Source organism: Rhynchophorus ferrugineus, unplaced genomic scaffold (assembly GCF_030347505.1).
Source record: "Rhynchophorus ferrugineus isolate W39M unplaced genomic scaffold, kcgeb_rfMv2 rfM11, whole genome shotgun sequence".
Lineage (NCBI taxonomy): Eukaryota > Metazoa > Arthropoda > Insecta > Coleoptera > Curculionidae > Rhynchophorus > Rhynchophorus ferrugineus.
In genome coordinates, this window is record NW_027472590.1 from 3,824,447 (window position 1) to 3,846,017 (window position 21,571).

A 21,571-nucleotide genomic window follows, 5' to 3' on the forward strand; every position below is an offset into this window, starting at 1 on the left:
GAGAGATTTTATAGTTCGATGGAGGTGACTTTATTGTTTGTTTTACGATAGTTCCAATGCGTCGTTTTGTGAAATGTATCACAGAAAATATTGATTATTGCTATTTTTTTGGTTTAAGAAGAGATACAACCGGATATAGTAAGAGTTTGGTCAGTAAAATGATTTTATTTTAATGTATGAAAGAATTAGTTACTCGAAATATTAATAAATCGGATTATATATATATATATATATATATATATATATATATATATATATATATATATATATATATATATATATAAACCTAACCTACTTTTATCGTGGAATTGTGTGTTAAATTTAAAGTATATTTTTCTGTATTTATTTAGAGAAATTATATTATTCGCGATTGTAAAATCCAACAAGGAAAAATGATCCTAATCACGCCAGTAACCAGGCTGGTTAAGACCGGATGTCTTTTCGGAAGATTTCTAAAGTTGATCACTCGCCAGTCGGTAAGCTTAATGCCGAGGACCGTGGTTCGGAGCCCACGTTAAACTGTATGTCCAGTCCAGATAAACCCATAGTTGGTAAAAGGAGACTCTAAAATATAATAAAAAAATATATATCAAACGTGGAAATATCAATTAATTTTGAAACGGTTTTTTTTGTATTATTTAGTTAGGAGAAAATGTGATATTTGAAGATTCGGACGTTTCTTTAAAAGTTTTGGATATATCGAATTGTTAAAAATACCAAAATATATGTCCAGCATGTTTTTAAATTTAACAATTATATTGTTATTTGGGTAACCATTAATCATTGTTGAGCATATAATCATAAGAATCTCAAAACTGCGTTTTAGACATTCCTTACTTCTCTTGTTTGGCTTGAAGAGAGATGACATGAGTTCAAAGACAACAGACTGTAAGATTTACTGAACGAAATCACAGCAAAAACTGTTAACATATATCAAATATGCACTAACAAGATACTTACATACCTAAATTGATAATGTTATGTTCTTTTGCTTCAGAACATTAATAAAATGTTGACACGTAGCATTTTTCATCACTTTTTCCATCTTCTTGAAACATTGTCTTATAACGCTGATTCAAATAATGATATATTAGTTAAAATACGAGAATATATATAAAATGTGATACCAAATAACGTAATGATATTTGTTTCTGCCTATCTATTCTAGTTTAAAAAATATTGGTATAACTTTTCGACAAAATTAGAAAGATAAAATTATCAATTAACGACACCTGCTTTTTGCCATTTTTCCAGTATATATATATGCAGATTTGTTATTCTTAATAGAGCTTTATAGAGCTTATAGAGAGTATGATGTCAAACTTAAAAACAATGTTAAATTTTTTCTAATTATTTGAAAGTTGCAATGTATCACCGAAATTATTGACTACTGCTATTTTTTTTTGGTTTTTGAAGAGATATATTAGGATATAGTTAACAGTTTCACCATTAAAATATTGTTTAACGTAAAAAGGTATTTGTTGCTCCAAATATAGGTAAATCTGATATTGTTTAAACCTATTTGTATAAATATTTCAAACACAATCAGTCAAATGTCAATACTGAGTTTTGCAAAAGCATAATAATAAAATGTGGAAATGTCGAGTATATTTAAAACTTTTTGTTGGTAGTTTTTTACTGTGTTAAAGAAATGTGAAAAATTGTGGTGTTTGAAGATTTTCAGACCGGTTTCCAATCTATATCAGGGTATAGTAACAGTTTTTCTTTCGAAACTCCCTTTTTGGAATTATTAGCATTACTAGTTGGTAAAATTAGTGACCATGTCTTCTAGTAATTTTGTAGTATAAACCTAATACTGAAGAATGTATTACCATAAATAATGTTTAACGACAAATTAATGTAAAACCTAATAATTTTAACTTATTTCCACATTTTGATGTGAAGAAAAGAATAGTTTTAGTTATTATTCTAATAATGAAGATGTACAGTAAAAATATTGCTGTAGTTACAGGCGACTGTTATTTTTATGAGCAATCTTTTTTTGGGTTTTATTGCCTACCGCAATTCATAAATTCAATTTAGAAGCTAAAAAGAGATACAATGCTGTCTGATTAGTTCGAAAACGTAAACGAATGATAATATCAAAGTCATCCGGTTGTCAGACGTATGCAAAATGTATTCTTAAAAGCAATAGTGATAAGAGATTATAACTCTAATCTATAAACTATTGTGGATGTATAATTAACTATAACTTTTAGATATACTACAATTTTTTGATTTGGATTGGTTGAACAGTTGAAAAGTTATATACTTTGATTGTTATCCTTTTATTTTTTATAATTTGTCACCGCTTTTTTCTTCTGTTTTATTTTTAAAAACTGTAATTTTTTTTTAATATTTATATTTTGAGTTTTTGGTTTGAGACTTTCCTTCTTATTGTAAAATATCTTATAGAATTATATTCTGAAAATTACTTTAGTATTGCTTTTTTTGCGAAAAAATATTGTTTAATCTTTACGTTAACAAATCGCGCAAAAACCAAGGTCGGACAAGGAGAAACGTACAAGAAAAAGCCGAGGTGAGTTTACGAAACCGCATTATTATAACAAAATTCCGATTATTGAAGAAATTTTCATTCAAGGCGACGCTGACCAACAATTCCTAGGCCTACTCCTCTGTGTTTTCTTTCTCCATCACTGTCTTTCTCTCTTTCTCCCGCACCATAACAATAGCGAAACAAAAGCCACAGAACTAACTGAATTAAAACTTAATTTTCTTCCTGCGGAATTAGAAAAGAAAACGACGGAATTCATTTAACGGAAGGGTTTTAGTTCCGCAACGTTCTCCGTGGATGGGGACGTCTTATTTTCGCCGGCGGAATAAAACCTAAGGACGCCGTCGAGGTCCCGGGATGTCATTCGAGACGTAACGGGACCTTTTCCTATGAAAATAACCTAATAAAACGGTCCGTTAAAATAGTCGATTATACCGCGGAGTTTCGGTGGTGCGCGGCAACGCTGCAGATGTCAGCAAAAAGCCGGCGGCGTTGTTGTTGTTTTTGGGCCGTCGAGCCCCCTCTGCGTCCCCAGAGTGGTCGGTGAGAGGGTGGCGGGGAATTGGACATGCAGGATTTTGAGGCGGGCGTGGTGGGAAGGGGACAAAGGTGCTAATTGACGCGAGGGTAGTAAAAACAAATGATTTTTGAACGGCGTGGATTTTAACAGCTGTAGGAAAAAATTGCCGTTGGGAACTATCGACTGAAAACATTCGATAGTCGCAAAACAGTCGAACTAGTCGATAGTCAAAAAACTAGCGACTGAAAATAGGAATTACCAAACCTGTCGCACTTCCACTGTTTTTCTATTCAGTTTTAACAGACGCAGATGTATAAATTCCTTCCCGCACTAATTTTGAGAGAGGAACTAGGTAATTACGGGAATAAATGGTTAACTAACACTTTAGACTTTTACTCGGCTTTCCTACTTTAGTTGAAAAAGACCTCTTTTGAAATCAGAAGACCTCTTTTGAAAAAGTATACTTAAAATTATCATGGAAGAGAGAAATATTATTCCAGACCATCAATTTGGCTTCCGTAATAAACACGGAACAACTGAACAAATGCATAGATTAGCCAACAAAAATTAATAACAACCTAAATGATAAACAATATTGCTCCGCTGTATTTCTCGATATATCTCAGGACTTCGACAAGGTGTGGTACACTGGACTGCTTCAAAGTGTTTGCCCCATAAGAACTTTCAACTACTGAAATCATACCTCACAGGCAGACATTTTATTGTCAAACAGGGTGACGAATACACTGGCCTCCATCCAATATATCCAGATGTCTATTATATACAGCTGACCTACTGATCTCAAGAAACACTACTGTTGCAAAGCATGCTGATGATACAGCCGTTTTATCACCACAGAAGGATCCATTATCAGCCACAAGAAACCTCCAACTTCATCTTAACAAAGTCAAATTGTGGTTGAAAACATGGCGTATCAGAGCAAATGAGACAAAATCAACCTATAATAACCTAAGTCAATAGTTGGGCCAATTTGGACCTATGGTATTGAATTGTGGGGTTCTGCTGGCAAATCTAACATAGATATTCCCCAGAAGTTCCAGAATAAAGTGTTGCGAGTCGTCGTCGATGCCCCATATTACGTGTGCAACAAACTGATTCAGCGCGATATCCCCATAGAACCCATAACGAGTGTGAATAGAAGTGTTAGTCCAAAGTACTCTGAAAGACTGTTAGTGCATCCCCATGCACTCGTCAAACATAAACATGCGCGATGACAGAGAAGTGTGTAGGCTCAAACGTAGAGTGAGATATAATAACCTCTAGAATAAGTTAGAATAGTCTTCAGAATATGTTAGGATAGAGTTTAGAATAAGTCAGAACAGTATTTGGAATAAGATTTAGATTATAAATATGTACAGCAGATCACTTACTGAACATAACGGAAATGAACGGATAATATAACGTAAATCGTATTATAATAGTTATTGCCACGGGCAGATTGTTGAAGTTGTAAAAGATGAATAAAAAAGGGATATGTATTTACAAAATATAACACGTCTACAAGTTAATCAATTAAAAATAATAATTATTGCATGTATATCTCGTACACAACAGACCGAAAACAAATTGTATTTTGACGTATCTTGACCATTATTTTGCCCATTATCCTTTTCACATTTGCATCAGTTCTCGTTAAGATTTACAAAAGAATTTTTTCCCATTTCTTCTTCTCTGTCTCTCTCTCCTTCTACGAACGTCTCGAATATCAATCCCAACATTATTCTTTCCTAATCCTAATTACTTGTTCCTGCAGCCCCTTGTTCCTCACCGGTTCTATTGTAAGAACGGTTGTTTTTGCGGCACCGTTGTTTTTGTGCTTGTTTTCATTTGTGTTTGTTTCACGAATGTGACCGCTATTGTTTTTTTGATAAACTTTTTTTAATCATATAGAACACGATCGTTATTTTGTTTGTCTCCCAATATTTAAATTACCTTATTTAATATAATACGAAATGAGATTTCACGTTGTTTTTCTGTTGTTTTCAGGTACAAATCATTGTGGTCAATTTTAATGAAGCCCCGGCGCCGTAAGTTAGTTATTTCAGTAATGTATCTTCAAAAACTAGAATTAAGCTGCAGAAAACGTTACTGTGATAATTTTTTTTTTGTTATCACATTAAATAAAACAGATTTTTTGTCAAGTTGTACCAGCCGAGTACAAAAACTTGATGGGATTTTTTGTAACACCATTTTGAAGCTGTGATAATATATATATATATATATATATATATATATATATATATATATATATATATATATATATATATATATATATATATATATTAACAAATGAACAAAAATGTTCAGGTTTAACTGGTGATAAAAAAAATGAGCCATATATTCTGAAAGAATACAAAGAATTCAATACAATGCAGTCAGAATTTTAACATTCCATCTTTCTTGGTAACGCTCGTCTATCTGATTTATATCCTCGTGAAATCGTTCACCTTGTTCATCAATATTAAGTGCGCAAAAACCAAAATCTGAATGCAAGAAATATATTTTTAAAGACACTCTGCACCCAACAAGTCATTCACTAAAAACTCGGTCTTAACATTTCCTACGAGTCTACGAATTACTTTCTTTAGAGATAATCAAGCCTCTTTCGCGGAAAGAGTTGTTTAAAAGTTGTTTTTTTTATAAGTTTTCTTATTTGTGGGTCAAGAGAAATTCCTAATTTTAATTTAGCATCACTTAATTTAGAGAAAACAGTTTTCAAATAGAAGAATCCTTTACAATTTTTATTTATGTCCTTGACAACATTTTTCATTAAACCAAGTTTTATATGTAAAAGTTGAAGAATCACATTTTCTTGTGGAATAAGAGGTCCTTATTTAAGGCTTGATTTACCACCAATAAAGGCAGTTCTTTTTGGCCAATCTTTAATTTCATAGTAGTTTTTGGTACCTCTAGTGTCTCCTAAACACAGAAATCAACAATATTTCGTGAAACTTCTCTGTAGTCCAAGCAATATAGCAATAGCTCTTAAATCAGCATAAACTCTCTAGTCCAATTCTTTGTATTTGATAAAGTTTAACATTATTTTCATGTTTTCATGCGTTTCTTTTAAAATCACTGAATATGCAATAGGTATGGAAGGATATAGTCTGCCATTGTGAACTGTTACTAAGAAACGTGACGTGTAAGACAACCATATCAATAAACAATGTTTTTAAAAATGGAATAAGGAATTAAAAACACGTAATCTTATTTATGTTGGAAAAATTGTGTCACACAGTGTTATTAATGACTGAACATATCCATCGAGAACGTGATTCTTTTTTACCTCTCTCGTTATATCACGGATAAAGTGTGTCCATTGAGAGAACAATGTTCCCGAACAGTTGCCACAACTTCATTGGATTTCCGCTCCATTTATCTATTACACCGCGATCCAGTCAGCCGTGACATCTGATTATGACAGTCAGTCACAGAAATATTTACTATTTTCTCCATGATAATCGCTTACGTAATTTGGCGAAAATAACCGAAGTGTTACGAAACAAGACCCATTTACCCAGATAAAAGTATTTTTCTGTGTAAAAAGTTTACGGAATTGATTATTTGCTAGACGCTATTATGAGGTATTGTTTAGATAGTTTTTCTGTAAGGTGACAGTATTATAGTGAACTTACTGTGACAATCACTCTAGTGCTGTTAATTGTACTATATTATTGATTTTGCATGTTTCGAAAGAGTTTATCTCAAATTGTGTATTAAATAAATATCTTTAGGGCTAATTACTCAATATATAACATAGTAAAACACATTTTTTGGGCCGTTTTTCGGCGATTTCGTCCTTCAAATGGTCCAATAATGCTATGTAGTAGTCGCTGTTAATGGTCCTTCCTTTCTCAATGTAGTCAATGAAAATTATTCCATGCGCATCCCAAAATACAGACGCCATAACCTTACCAGCGGTCTGTTGCGTTTTCCCACGCTTTGTAGCGGATTCTTCGTGTGCAGTCCACTCTGATGACTGTCGATAAGGCTTCGGAGTGAAATGATGGAGCCGTGTTTCATCCATTATCACATATTGACGCAAAACTCGGGTCTATTATGCTTTATCATCTTCAAACACTGCTTCGAATTATCCACTCGTCGTTGTTTTTGGTCAAAAGTGAGCTCGCACACTTTGCACAGAGATTCTCATACCCAAATATTCGTGAATGGTGAATTCAATTTCAATTTACGGTCATTCAAAATCATTTTGAGGATTTTTTAAATGTTTTCGTCGGTAACAAACACTTTTGGGCGTCTACTGCGTTCACCGTTTTCGGTGCTCATTTCACCCCGTCTAAACTTAGCATACCAATCCGTGATGGTAGATTTTCCTGCGGCAGTTTCCCTAAACTGAAAGTTTTTGCTTCAACTGTATTTTTTCCCTTCAGAAAACAATATTTTATCAACACGCGAAATTCCTTTTTATCTATTTTTTTCACAATAACAAAAGTTGCTTCACTCATAATATTATAATTCACTAGTCAGGCAGTGTAATTCTAGTAGCGCCATCTATGTTTTCGACCGGGGACTTTTCGATTGACCTGTTATATAGATTTCAGAATAACTTTAAAATAGGACTAATTGCGAAAGATAATATTATACACAGCAGATCATGTAATGAATTGATTTTCTACATGTTCATAAAAAGTTCTTATTGCCCATTGGGCAGATTGTTGAGTCATTAAGAGTAATAATTTAAAAAACTATGTTTCTGTTTGAATCTTGCTTGTTAATCTTGGCATGTTTATTTACAATTTTTTTGAAAATCTGCCTAACAATTAATGGAAGATTTATTCCTCGGTAGATAATTGAAGCAATAAGCGCTTTTTCTGGATAACAAACAGCAATCTGAGGTAAACTCGTCGGAATTGTTTTCTTATCGTTAAAAATAAAAGAAGATCGAGTTTCATGCGAGGACCAGAAGAAGGAAACAATGTCCCATTACACAGGAGCCCCACGTCATGTTAATGACGTCGTCTGGGATGAAAAGATAGTGGGGATCGTCTCCCCTCCTGCCCCTCGACTTCCCCCGCACGTTCTCCACCCCCTCCCGCCTTCATCCCAGCGCACTCTGACGTATGTAAGCCGGTATTTAGTCGTTTTAATGACGTCGCCTACTCCACAGTATTAAATTATCCCGGCAGCGTGCAGTTGCGGGACTTTTCTACCGACGTCGCTTGCTACGCGAATTATATTTATTTTGCTGCTACCGAGCCCTCACTTCTTGGCTTCGGAGCGTCCCGAAATCGAGTTAACTGCCGCGGTATCTCTTCCGCAAAGATAACGTCGTTTACGTTTTCCTTCGTCGGGGCGGGAGTTTCCCACCACTTTTTTTGTCTCTCGTTTCGTCTCCGCTGGCTGTTCTAGCTTCTTCCTCGGCTTCTTCTCGTGCTTCTTCTTGTTCGCGAGTCGGGATTTCGTCGTATGACGGATTGACGGCGCGTAGAACTACGCGGAGAATCCGGAATGTATACAGGACACACGTACGATGAAACAGTTTATAACCGAGCACGGAGGGGGGGGGGGATCTGGAATTTCTTAAGCTGTGCAGAGAGATTGGCATAGTTTGAGATTTTTTTGGATCTGTGCGGCTAAAATTTCGTTTTGCTTTGCGTTTTGTAGTGCATGCAACATATTTTTCAGGATTTACGTGTGATTTTGATCACAATTTGAGTGAATGACATTTTAGTTAACCGAAGAAAAGCGAAAACGGTGAACAGGAATGAGAATTTTGAAAGAAGATGGTACAACAAAGTGATTTTTAACCTAATATTGTTCTCCTGTTTTGAATAAACATAGAAAATGTACACTAAAATGCTTAAATAAGAGCTCCTATGGCATCTATTGCAGTTACCAGTTATTTTCCCTCCTCACAATAACTTTTTCTAGTCGATACCGCGTCATTTGACCGAATATTATTTCTACTCTTATCAAAATTGAATCAAAAATTATATAATTTTATTTGTGTTCAATAATTATCAGTTTCATGCTCAGATTTTCTCATAGAAAGATAGAAACAACCAACACACTAGTTAGGCTATATTAACAAGCATTCAACAACTGACCAGATCCACAGAGTAACAGATGTTATTGAACAAGCCTACGAAAGTAAAAACTATGCTCAACCATAATCTTAGATGTAGTACAAGCCTTCGATAAGGTTTGGCATGAAGTCCTTCTTCATCAGTTACAGAAAATATTACCAAAACAACACAACGAACTACTAAAATCATACGTTACAGCTAGAATGTTTAGAGTTATACAAGAAGAAGCTTACTCTACGATAAAAGAGGCTAGAGCAGGTGTACAACAAGGAAATTTACTGTGGCCAATGCTTGATCTACTCTACATTTGTGATATACCACAAATGGAGAATATTACATTTGCTGATGATACTCCAATTATACCTGTCGGAGACAACAGTGAAGAAGCTACACAAAAATTACAACAGGCAAGTGACAATATAAATAATTGGACACAAACTTGGAAAATAAAAATTAATGGAAGTAAATCTGTGCATGAGCAGTTCACATACAATCAGACCGTACAAGCACCAATAACACTAAATAATACTATCGTTTTATATAGCAAAAACGCTAAATATCTTGGAATGAATCTTGATGTAATACTTCACTGGAAGGAACATAGGAATGGAAACTGGAATTGAAATATAGGAAAATTTATTGGCTAATTGGAAGAAAATCACAATTATCAGTATATAATAAATAATTAGTCTATTAAATAATAATCTAGCATAGAGTAACACAAACAAAATACAAATTTTTCAGAACAAAGTCCTGAGCAGTATTGTGGGCGCACGCAAATACTATAGAACTGACTACATACACCGAGACGTTCGGATACCCCTAGTCAGTTAAGAAACTAAATGAATTGAGGAAGAGGGCATGAGGCATGGGCACTCCATTCTAATGATAATATTGAAGTATTGCAACTTTTGGATACCACCAGAGCAGGACACAGACTCAAAAGTATCAAACCTCTGATCTTGTGTAGTGTTGTGTAGTGAGGTGTAGTTAATAAAAACTACAACAATTACATGTATAAACATTAATTCACCAAAGACTGAGATAGGGCCGATGGGTCCTGCTAGTTATATACCTCGATTTAAGCTATCATAAAGACAAATTGTAGGTTAGTCGGAAACGACTAGTAGCAATGTAATAATTAAATAATAAAAAAGAAATAGTGTTCGTATTTTCAAAATGTAATAATATTTTCGACTGGTGCATAATTTAATGTTTTTAATTTTGGTATATTTTCACAATAATCATTAGTATATTTCTCCTTCTGTTCTCGTTAGTGTTCATTTTACTGCTCTTCGATACGAACTAGGCTGTTTTTATAAAGTAGACCCCCCTCAGTGTTGCTTAATTTATTTAGAAAATAATAACTCTTATGAATATTAACCCACATATTGAATAGCTTTTAAAGGATCGTTTCTAACTTTTCTTCGTGTTTTTATTATTTTTTTTCATTAATATTTATTTTAACAGATTTCTAAAATTAAAAAAAACCACCATATAATATAGATCGATATAAATTATTGTGAGATTAGAGATTTGAGTGAGTAAAGCGCTTTTGGATGATAACAATGTACTCTGTAGATAAAGGTTTGAAAATTGAGAATTCATTATATTGGGTGGTCATATTTTAGCTTTTTATTTCCGAGATGTAGCGTAAACCCATTGAAATTGTGTGGTATTTATGGTGAAGTAAACTAGAAATGGTTTCCTTGTTTTGATACGAATGTTAAAGATGCTAAGAAACTCGCCTGAAGCCGCCCAATCACTAAAAAGATTCATTAAATTTTTAGATATATAGAGGTAGTAGGTAGATATAAAATAACAGCTTTATAAAGTGTTTAATAGAACTCTCTAAAAAGCTTTAATTCATAGAAGTTGAAAAAATAATATTAAATAACTAAAATTTAATATAGACATGCCTATGGAAATTAAACAAACGTTAAGAATGACTATTCTGGTGAAAGTAACCGATAAAAGTCGGCTATGCACGAGTTGCGACGAGCATGCTCGATAATAATCGAAAGCCGGCAAGGTACGAGGTGCGTCGAACAAAACCGAAAATATCCGAATGAAAATACTACACTATTGCTCGTTAATCGAATTTACCTGTGTGAATTTCCAAAATATTATATAACCAAAATGTAGCAGAAAAATTACTAAACAAGTGAAACAAATATCGACATTCTACAAAAAATATAAATATTGATTATTGTCGAACATCATCGATCGAAACCGAATATATCCGAGTCGAAATACTATACTATCGCTTGGTGATACAATTGATGTGTGTCTGCATGTGTGTGGGATTCCCCGAAAAAAAAACAATTAATATATAGAAAACAGGAGAAAGCTGCCGTATTCGGACCGTTCCGACACGTCGAGGAGTAAGCATTTCGAAAGTTCCGAAGTGGCAGAATTACGTTCGGTCGTCGATGGCTGCTGAGTGACGCCCTCGCTACGCTGCCGTTTTAACAATTAAACATCCGTTCCCCTCGACCCCTTCGAGGTGTGGTTCATTAATTAATGACAAAAAGAACTTCTCCGGGGAAAAGACGAGGACGAGGAGGACGGCGACGTTACGACATCCATGACGACGACGGCAGTTCGGCGTTTCTGTTTTTCTGCGAAAATTAATTAAATCGACGGGGCTTTCCGTCGGATTAAGGTCGGCCGCGCGAAACGCCCGATAAAAACACGGACCTTCGGACCTATCAGACCTTTAAGGAGCCGCGGCGTATTCGAGGGTGCATTAAAAATCATCGTGGTCCAGAGATTCAGCTACTTTCGGCACTATTCGTATATTGGTCAGTGCTATATATTTGATAATTATAACTATCGACTGTTTCAGTCGTGTACTTTTAGTTACTATTTTAGGTTCTACAAGTTTCATTCGACTGATTTTTAACGTCCTGGCCCTGTCGTCCTACCCGCGACCTTAACAAAAATGTACTCAATTTAGGCTTACATATTTATGTGTAATATTAGATTTGGCAACTGAACTTTTTTAACTGAACTATTTTAGCACCTATGCTGAATTTCGGCAACATCCTTACCATATCCATAATATAGATGTTAAACAATCTAATCTATATTTTAAGAATCTAGAAGGCTTGGAAAGTTAGAAGTCACAGGACGATAAATAAAAAAGATATTATTGCCTAAAGAATTCATCAGAAAACAATGTTAGAAGTTTAGTATACAGTTGTATAAGGAGTAATTGTCAAGATAGTTATTTCCATGAAAGTATCGATGTGATTTGACAAGATCATAGGGAATTATATATTTAAGTAATTTCAATTAATCGTTCAATTTATAGACATTGCAGAAATGCAGGAAAATATTGCATATAATTAATCCTGAAGAGGTAGCTATTTGGGAAAGTATTATACTTGTTACAGCGGTAGCGATCTGCCAAAATATCAAAGAAGAGGAAAGCACACCAACTTTCCTAAGAAGAAATAGAAGAAAACACTTAAAAGTTATACGTTTACCCAAAAAGAAACATACAGAACTGTACCAAATTAACTTCGTTAACTATGGTGGTGATTTTTTATTGGGTAAGTTCTTTTTCCATGAAATATATTAATCTTGCCTTTATTTGGAGACATATTCCGTGACAACTTTTAATTAGCATTGGAAGTATAAAGGAACATATCGACAAGGAAACTGTTATAAAATGCTATTTATATATAGTGCATTTAAAGTTTTGTATAAATAAATATGTGGTAGCTTAGTAAATGGTTTATGGTATAGTTACGGTTCATTGTTTTATTTCCTTTAATTTATAATTTTTCTTTTTCTCATTTTTCTTTTTACCCCTATAAAATGTTTTCCAAATTAATATCTCGTCTTCTCACTATTTTTTTAAAGTCCATTTTTACTATATGTACATATATACATATATATGTGTCTATATGTACAAGGGGTAATACAAAACTTTAATTTTAATAAATAATACAGAGTATACACTATGTCTTAAAGATAAATTAGTACTATGCGGATGTCAATAGAGGTTTGGTTATAAATAAGACAGAAAGTAATCCACAGTGTCACAAGTAAGAACAAGAATATTTAAATATTAATATACTAAAGGCCACGCGCGCGTCCGCGCATTTTGTTCACTCTGCCGGACCACGATGATTTGTAATGGTTCCGTTTGAATCGACCCTTTAAAGTTTGCCCGCGCCATTCGTCGAGTTTACTTTATCGATGTCCCCGGACCGCGTAACGAAACTTTTGTTTAATTTAATTAAACGATTACCTGGGCTTACCGAATTTATTCCGGTTCGCCCGTTTTCGGCCTCGGTCGTTCGCTAATTAGTCGTCGGATTCTCAGCTAGCGCGGATGCCATATTCGCGATATTAAATTACCCTCGCCCTTTAACAGTTTCGGTTCTCAGTTCGCCAGAAGAAGAAAATAAGACAACATTGGATATTGTACAAAAGTCACAATTAATTGACAATCTTTGGTAAAAACGTTTCAGGAATGTAATGCCTTGTAACGCAGTTCTTGTTTTCTTCCCTCAGCTTTCGAACACAGTCGACAACACCCGAAGATATACGAATTAAATCAGTATTACCTGACTTGCGAAACTCAAAATTGCTAAGAGTTTTATTTTTTATTTAGTCGTCGGTTTTATAATGTTTGTTAAATATTTGTACCAATAAGTACAACAAGTAAACGTTGTAAACTCTTCATTTAACGAACATTTCTTCCCAGCGAGTATTCTTTTGAGATCTGGGAACACGAAATAGTCGCGGAGGCCAGATCTGGAGAATATGGTGGATGAGGAAATAATTCGAAGCTCAATTCATGGATTTTTGATATCGTTTCCACTAACTTGTGACACGATGCATTGTCTTGGTGAAGCAGCACTTTGTTTTTGTTTAAATGCGGCCGTTTTTAGACGATTTCGTTCTTTAAACTGTCCAATAACGCTATCAAGATGTTTAATGTATTGCCTGTCGCAATTTGTAAATTCGTTTTAGAATCAGACAATAATTTCCTTGTCATTTTATTCTAGTTAAAAAGAAACATAATGCTGTCAGATTAGTTCGAACACGTAAACGAATGAGCCTGTCAAAGTCGTCCGGTTGTCAGACTTGTGCAAAATTATTGAAAGCAATAGTGATAAGAGGTTATAACTCTTACCTATAAACTATTGTGGCTGTATAATTAACTGTAGTTTTTAGATGTACCATAATGTTAAAATAAATTTCATTTAATCATTTTATTTAGATTAGAATTTTGTTGTATGTCAAAGCCAAACTAAAGTAAAAACTCAGAGTTGATGCGGCAACATCGCAACGTTCTGATGTCACAAATTTAAATGACGTATGTGCAAAATAACTTTGAGCAGACTATATACGAAATGAACCGAATGCCTTTGTAGCTTTCAACATAGCGATTCAAACAAGTAGTATGTTCAAAGTAGTTGCAATCTAGATATTGGACGTCGCGAAACATATCTCCAAAATTGCCTATAAAGTTAGATCTCTATTTCTCTGTGAATATAATGTCATATAACTGGGTTGTCGTTTCCCCGTTCTGGCAAGAATTAGGATAGACCGATCTCTACCGACAACGCCCGACAAAAAACTCGAACAATAACGATTATATCCGAATTGCGAGACCATTGTTCGTAAACCATATTGATGGCCGTTTTCGTCGCAGGCTTCCCTCCCCCCGCCGAGCCGGAGAGGGCGAGATAAAAAAGTGTAAAGCCCGCGTGTACATTAAAGAGATAATAATCAATTATCCGAAGCTGTCCGGTAATACCGGGCCTGGATATTTTAGGTTATATCCCAGGACAACTGCTATAAATAATACAAAGCTCGGCTACTCACAATATCTCTTTATATAACAAAAGCGTTCAACAGAAAATGACTATAAATCATTCGGGCGACGAACAATGGGGCCGGCTGCTAAGTATAATGGCGTTGGCGTTGACCCACACGCGTCGCCTCAAACTTGGAGCAGGTTCGCTGGGACTAGGTCGACTACGACGACTGTGTCCTGCCGTTCGACTTAATTGTGATCGGGACCGGGTCCCGCAGTTGCCCGGTATTGATACAGAGACTGGAACCGAACCTGAACTTTGTCCAGAGTCGGGAAAAACGACGGTCCGGATGCTCTTTTGTTCGTGACGTTCGGGTCACCTAACTTTGTTGTTGACGATTGTTTTAGGACCACTGAATTAAAATAGCCAGATATTAACTACATAATCGCTGAACATATGGGAATTACAGAAACTGGCCTCGAGTACATGTCAAATTTTTTGTGAAAACATGACTAACATGATCTAATGCATATGGCAGGTCAATTCAAAAGTCCCTGGTCTGACACATAGATGGCACTACTAGAATTCAATCCATATATTTTTTAGTTAGTCCTAACCGTCAAAAGTAAAAGAAATTTCGCGTGCTGATAAAATATTGCTTTTTGAACAAGAATTGTTTTTAAATAATATGGCGTAATAAATATAGACAAGAAGAAAACGAACTTAAACAAAACCTAAAACTAAAAATGTACAATAACCTGTACAAATAAAAGTACTAATTAAAAATTAAACATATATCTAATCATAGAAAAAAACTAATCCATGACATAATAAAAAATGATTGCAAAATAACTACTAGAGATGTTTTAAATAATAACAGTAAATACTTTATTTATTATTGAACGGAAATATTTCGAGAGAACAAAAATTGAGAGAGTAATCCAAATATTACGCACTATTGCCATAAAAACAGTCAAAAGTATTTTATTATACAATCTCTTTTTATTTACAAGCAAACTACTAAAAAATCATAAAACTATTTATATTATATATAAATCTATGTAAGCTTAAATTGCCAGAACGTTAAAAATCAGTCGAAAGAAACTAGTAGAACCAAAAATAGTAACTAAAAGAACAGGACTGAAATAGTCGATAGTATATAGTAACAAAATCAGTCCGAGCGGAAATAGCGACTAAAACAGTCACTAGTAAAAAAATAGTCAATTACTAAACAGTCGATAGTCAGCTTCAGTCGAAAGTTCCTAACGTTAATTACAGCATAAACTTCAGTGTAGGTAATAAACATTTCCTCATTCGAATTATAACCAAAATCTGTCTAGGTCAAATGGTAATACTGTTATCGTCACTATTTACTTGAACTGCAAATGTAATAATATTTTCTCGAAGTATTTAACACTAACAACATTGATATATAATAAAATATTCAAATATCACGTAATTAGCGTGACTAACTCTTTTATCCGATCCAAATGATTTCTTTTATACTTCAATTATCTCATCTTGGTCCAGGATAATGCTGTCATTTCGCCGGTAAACTGTTTAAAACGTCAGAATCTCCGTTCGGAATTATTTATTTCTTCGAATATAATTAATATCCAGTAATATTCGTCTATTTTCGTCCGTTCATTAATTTACTCTGTCAATTTTCAATTTTGGCACTTGTTAATTAGTTGTACTTAACGGAAGAAAAAAAAATGGCAGCCGTCAATTCGTCGGAAAGGAAACGGTTAAGAGGTCGTCGACTTTCGTGGAGCTAATGAAAACCTGTTTTGTCTAATTGGTTATTTATAATATATAGAGGGACCGATATATCATTTTGTTTTTGGATATTCTGAGTTACGAATACGAAACAAATACAACATGCTATTATCACGAGAGACAAGAATAGATAAGTTACTGTGATTCTTCAAAAGCTCTCTGAGATATTGTAAATTTGCTGCGTACTTTTTGTACATTTTTAATCGCTAAATTAAGGTATTTATAGTACAAGTGATTAAGGGCTATCACGTATAACATTATTATATATATTTATATTATATAGCTTAGAACAAGCTTAATGTATAAATTGATGTATTAATAATATTCTGTTGTACTTGAATCAGTTTAAAAGCTTTTTAGTAGTTGCTTGAACAGCAGTGACTTCTCAACGTGACAGTGGCTGAACGGAACTATCTGGATGTGGGATTATGACTTCATTTGATATAGCGTTCACCGTCTTCGATGCTCATTTCACCACGTCTAAACTTAGCATACCAATCCTTGATGGTTGATTTTCCTGGTGCAGTGTCTGGAAACTCGGCATCAGGCCAAGTTTTTGCTTCAACTGTATTTTTTTCCCTTCAAACAGCATTATTTTATCAACACGCGAAATTCCTTTTTATTAATTTTTTTCACAATAACAAAAGTTGCTTCACTCAAAATGCTATTATTCACAAACTAATGATCCGACAGCTGTCAAATTTATACACGCATCTTTTGAGGGTTAGGGCTAACTAAAAACACATTGATTTAATCCTAGTAGTGCCATCTATGTCTCAGGTCGGGGCTTTTTAATTGACATGTTATCTCTGGTTTAGACTAAATATTCTGGATTTGGAAAAATAAGCCCATCTAATACCTAAAGTATTTTTAAGTCTTCAGTGCAAGGTTGAACGCGCTCTTTATCGATCTACCCTCGTATCCACGATAAACTGATTTGTTCTAAAACAATTTTTCCTTACAAATACGGACAATAACATAATACCTTTAAACATATTCTGTCGGGCGCTTAATATACATATTTTTTAGCCATAATAGGGGGTATATTCGGCCGAAATAAGGGCTGTTTACAGACGGGAAATGAAAATAGTCGAAGGAAAACAAACTTTTTTATGAATAATATCGAGATCGCAAGGACCGATTCCAGCGCCGGGGCTTATTTACAGAAGCTCATTACCTGCGCGGAACTTTCCATTGATAAAAAAAACGGGCGGTGGAGGAGGAGTGGAGAAAGGGGGGAATTTTCGGGCTGTTTGCCGGCCCACACGGGGAAACTTTCCGAAAAATGAGATTATTTCCTGTAGTTTTCCGGCGAGAGGCAGGAAGAGGAAAATTGCGGCCGCCATAGGAAAACACTTACCTATTCGCCGTCGGCTTTGCGTCTTGAGGAACGATTATTTCTGATTTCTTCCCCACTCTGGAGAATTATTTCTGAATTACCGTTAAAAATAATCTTTTTCGGGCTCACTTCGTTGCGTTCGAGGGGCGAGCATGCTCTTTGATCATTTGTCTACTTTCGACTAAAGGTAATGAACTTCATGAAGTAGCTACTGAGCTCAGTTAGTAGTAGTAGTTACATGTCAACTGGAACACCAATTTATTGGTCGACTAATCTAGAGAAAACCCCAGACCAAGTCTACCGGAAGGATTACCGCTTTTTTTTCGAAAAAAAAAATGTATTTATTCCAGTTATTATCCATTTGATTCTTTATCGAAATTGGCGAAAAGCTGCGCCGCAAACGCGTGTGCTATTGGTGCGAAAAGTCGATCGTCGCGCGGGACACGGTCTGGAAAATATGGCGGCTGCGACAATATGTTCCATCCTTGCTTGATATATTTACTATCGAGATTATAAAAAGGCAGAATATAAGAACCATGATGATGTTGATTATGAATTTGTTTCGTACACCCATGGTGTCCTTAAGGCATATTATTATACGTCATTTCCATGGAGCCACTCCTCTTAAATAACAAAGAACTATACTCCTCATCTTGCATCACCTGTTCACCAATTTCATCGCCATTTTGCCTGATTTACATCCGCTGAAGTCCATTGATTAATCTAGAACTGAACTATTTGGGTCTGAACAGTCCTTTTTATTGCTGTAGGTACTATTATTAGCTAACTCCTAATTCGAACAATGCTCCACCAGGGATAGTTCGAATTACTTCATCTCTCCTCCTCGACAGCCAGGCAGCAGACATCGACACAGGATCCGCCCGAATCAGTAGTTGCAAGGACTTAAATGAAAAATCTTATCTATTCCGCTCAAGCTGAATGAGGAAAATTTAAATCTTTTTCCTGACGACGTCAGCTACTTTTACTCGCTGATATATATCAACGTCCGCGAAACACGCTACATCTTATTAATCGTCAGACAGTTTTCTTTTCGATTAGTCGGTTTCGTATCTGAATTGATTATTCATGTAGTCGATATGTGTTATTAGGATAATAACTGGTCCGTCAATAACGGTAATTTTAGGCTATATCCATTTGGGGGCTCATTATTTTCGTTTAATATTCATGGAAAAAAATCCGAAATGATAAAAGAAAAGAGGACTAATAAAAATTGGTTAATATGGTCGTTGTAGGAAGGTAACACTGATTTCCGTAGTATAATTTAATGAGCAACATGTGTTGGATTAGTATATTTTATTGCATATATTCTTATTAACGTTTACGAAATTATGGTGAAGGAGTGGTTCCTTCGCCATAACATCAATTCCATCTTTTCTCAGTCACAGTTGGATTATTCTACATTCCAACATTCTTGTTGAGTTGATTCAGTGCCTAATGTGGTGCAATGACGATCCTAATCTTTCTTTTTTAAGCTTTTTAAAGTTATTGAAGAGAATATCGTGCTTGTTATAGATTACTCCTTTTACGTATATACTGAATAATTTATGAGTTAATTACTTATTATTTATTAAAATACCTTACCATACACCCACTCAGTTCACAACGTTTTATATTCTAATAGACGCATAAGTGAATAATATATAGGTTCTTAAAGTTGCTTTATTATAATTTAATATTTATTATCTGTAAAAAAATTAAATAACGGACAGACTTTATTAGATATTTTCCGTAATCAACCGTATAACGTTTCAAATTTCGTGTGCAATATTTAAAGGAATAACAATTTTATTGTTTTGGAGATAATTTAATTATCGATCAGTTTATAAATGGACATGTTTTTATCATATTTGGTGGTTCAGATCACTAAACTTTAAACATAACAAAGGAAATATCAACGGTTATTACTTGGTTGCGTTTGAAATTGTAATAAGTGGTCATACTAGTTAAATAAAAGAGATTAAAATAAGAATATAACGAATAACCTGTATTATATTAAGGGTGGAATGAAATATTGTTGTAATGAAATACTTGCTTGCTATAAACTGTATTGGATGTAGTTATCAGCTAAGTGGATGTAAGTAAGCAATATTCAGATAATTAAAAATGAATTATAATTTTCAGAGCCGTAATATTTAGGGATAAAAAGCGAAAAATGTGTATCTCTCAGATGAAGCTCCGAATGTTAATCAAATTTGGGGTGACAAAATAAATACGACAATACATATACGACGACGTATACTGAAATCCTATATTTCTTTGACAATACACTGTTCGTTATATAACTTGAAAACGAAGAGGTACCTAAAAATCCTTGTCCTGCCATTCTATTCAGCCTGAGATTCTCTGCTGTTGCAGCTGAGATGCCTGATAATCCTGCCATTTTCATTAAGCTGGGATTAGTTCAACCGAAAAACTGAAAATAGCAAAAAACGCAAATTTTCATGACTGTATATATATATATATATATATATACATATATATATATATATATATATATTTATATATATGTAAAATTTGTTATATCTTGGATAAAGATCAAACCTTCAGATATCTATTTTGAGGTGAAAGAAATGAAAATCCATGTAAGGTTGCTTTAAAAGATCTTTGTAATTTGTAAATATATTCTTTTTCGTCAAAATGGCGTCGTGGCATTTTTTCTAGACCTTTTTGGTCGTTGTGTAATTTCGTATTGTAAATTAAGGGCCACTCTGAGTAGCTAACATAAGGAAATAAATTCTAAGGTGAAACCCCTTGATGTATATAATTATTTAGACTAAATTTATTTATTTATTGAAAAATTGTTTAATTATGAAACTTATTTGACAAGCCGCACCATGAATCTCGTTTGGGTCGGATTCTCGTCCAATCATTGTCAGAATACCAGAAAATATTATATTGACTCAAAGTATTATTTTATTATTATTTTAATTATTACTATTATTTTAATATTTATAACATTATCGTGAAGGCCAAACACCTTCACCAGTACTGCTGAGAATATATGTTATCTGTAGTCATTGTATGAATTGCCGGTTCATTTTTGATACTCCGTTGAGAAGTTCCAGAACTTATTCTTTCACCTTTCAACTTTTAATCTTACGTGATTTGTCTCATGAATATTATTATTAGTGTTTTTCATCGGTTGCTGTTTTTTTTTGTAGTTTTTTCTTTAAAATATCGGAAACACTCAAGTTACCGTTATATTAATATTTGTAACATTATGGCGAAGGCGTAGAACCTTCACCATAACTTCACTTCCAGTCATTACCTGAATTACTAGTTCCTTTTTGATACTCCATACATTTCAACAAGTCCCAGAATACCCATTTCCCCCTCAACTTTTAAAGTAACATTATCTGTCCTATAAATAATACTATTAGTGTTTTACGTCGGTTGTTATTCTTCGTATTTTTTTCTTTAAAATATAGCAAATACTCAAGGTTTTACCATTATTTTAATATTTATTAAATAATGGCGAATTCGCCGCTCCTTCACCATAACCTTTATACAGAGATTTGTCGAATTATTGAATATTTCTAACTACACTAG

At 34.1% G+C, this 21,571-nt stretch overlaps 1 protein-coding gene across 2 annotated transcripts in view; it reads left to right on the forward strand.

Annotated features, from left to right (window-relative positions):
* Positions 1-21,571, forward strand: part of beat-IIIc (beaten path IIIc) — a 446,098-nt gene that overhangs the window by 96,142 nt on the left and 328,385 nt on the right. The window lies entirely within an intron of this gene.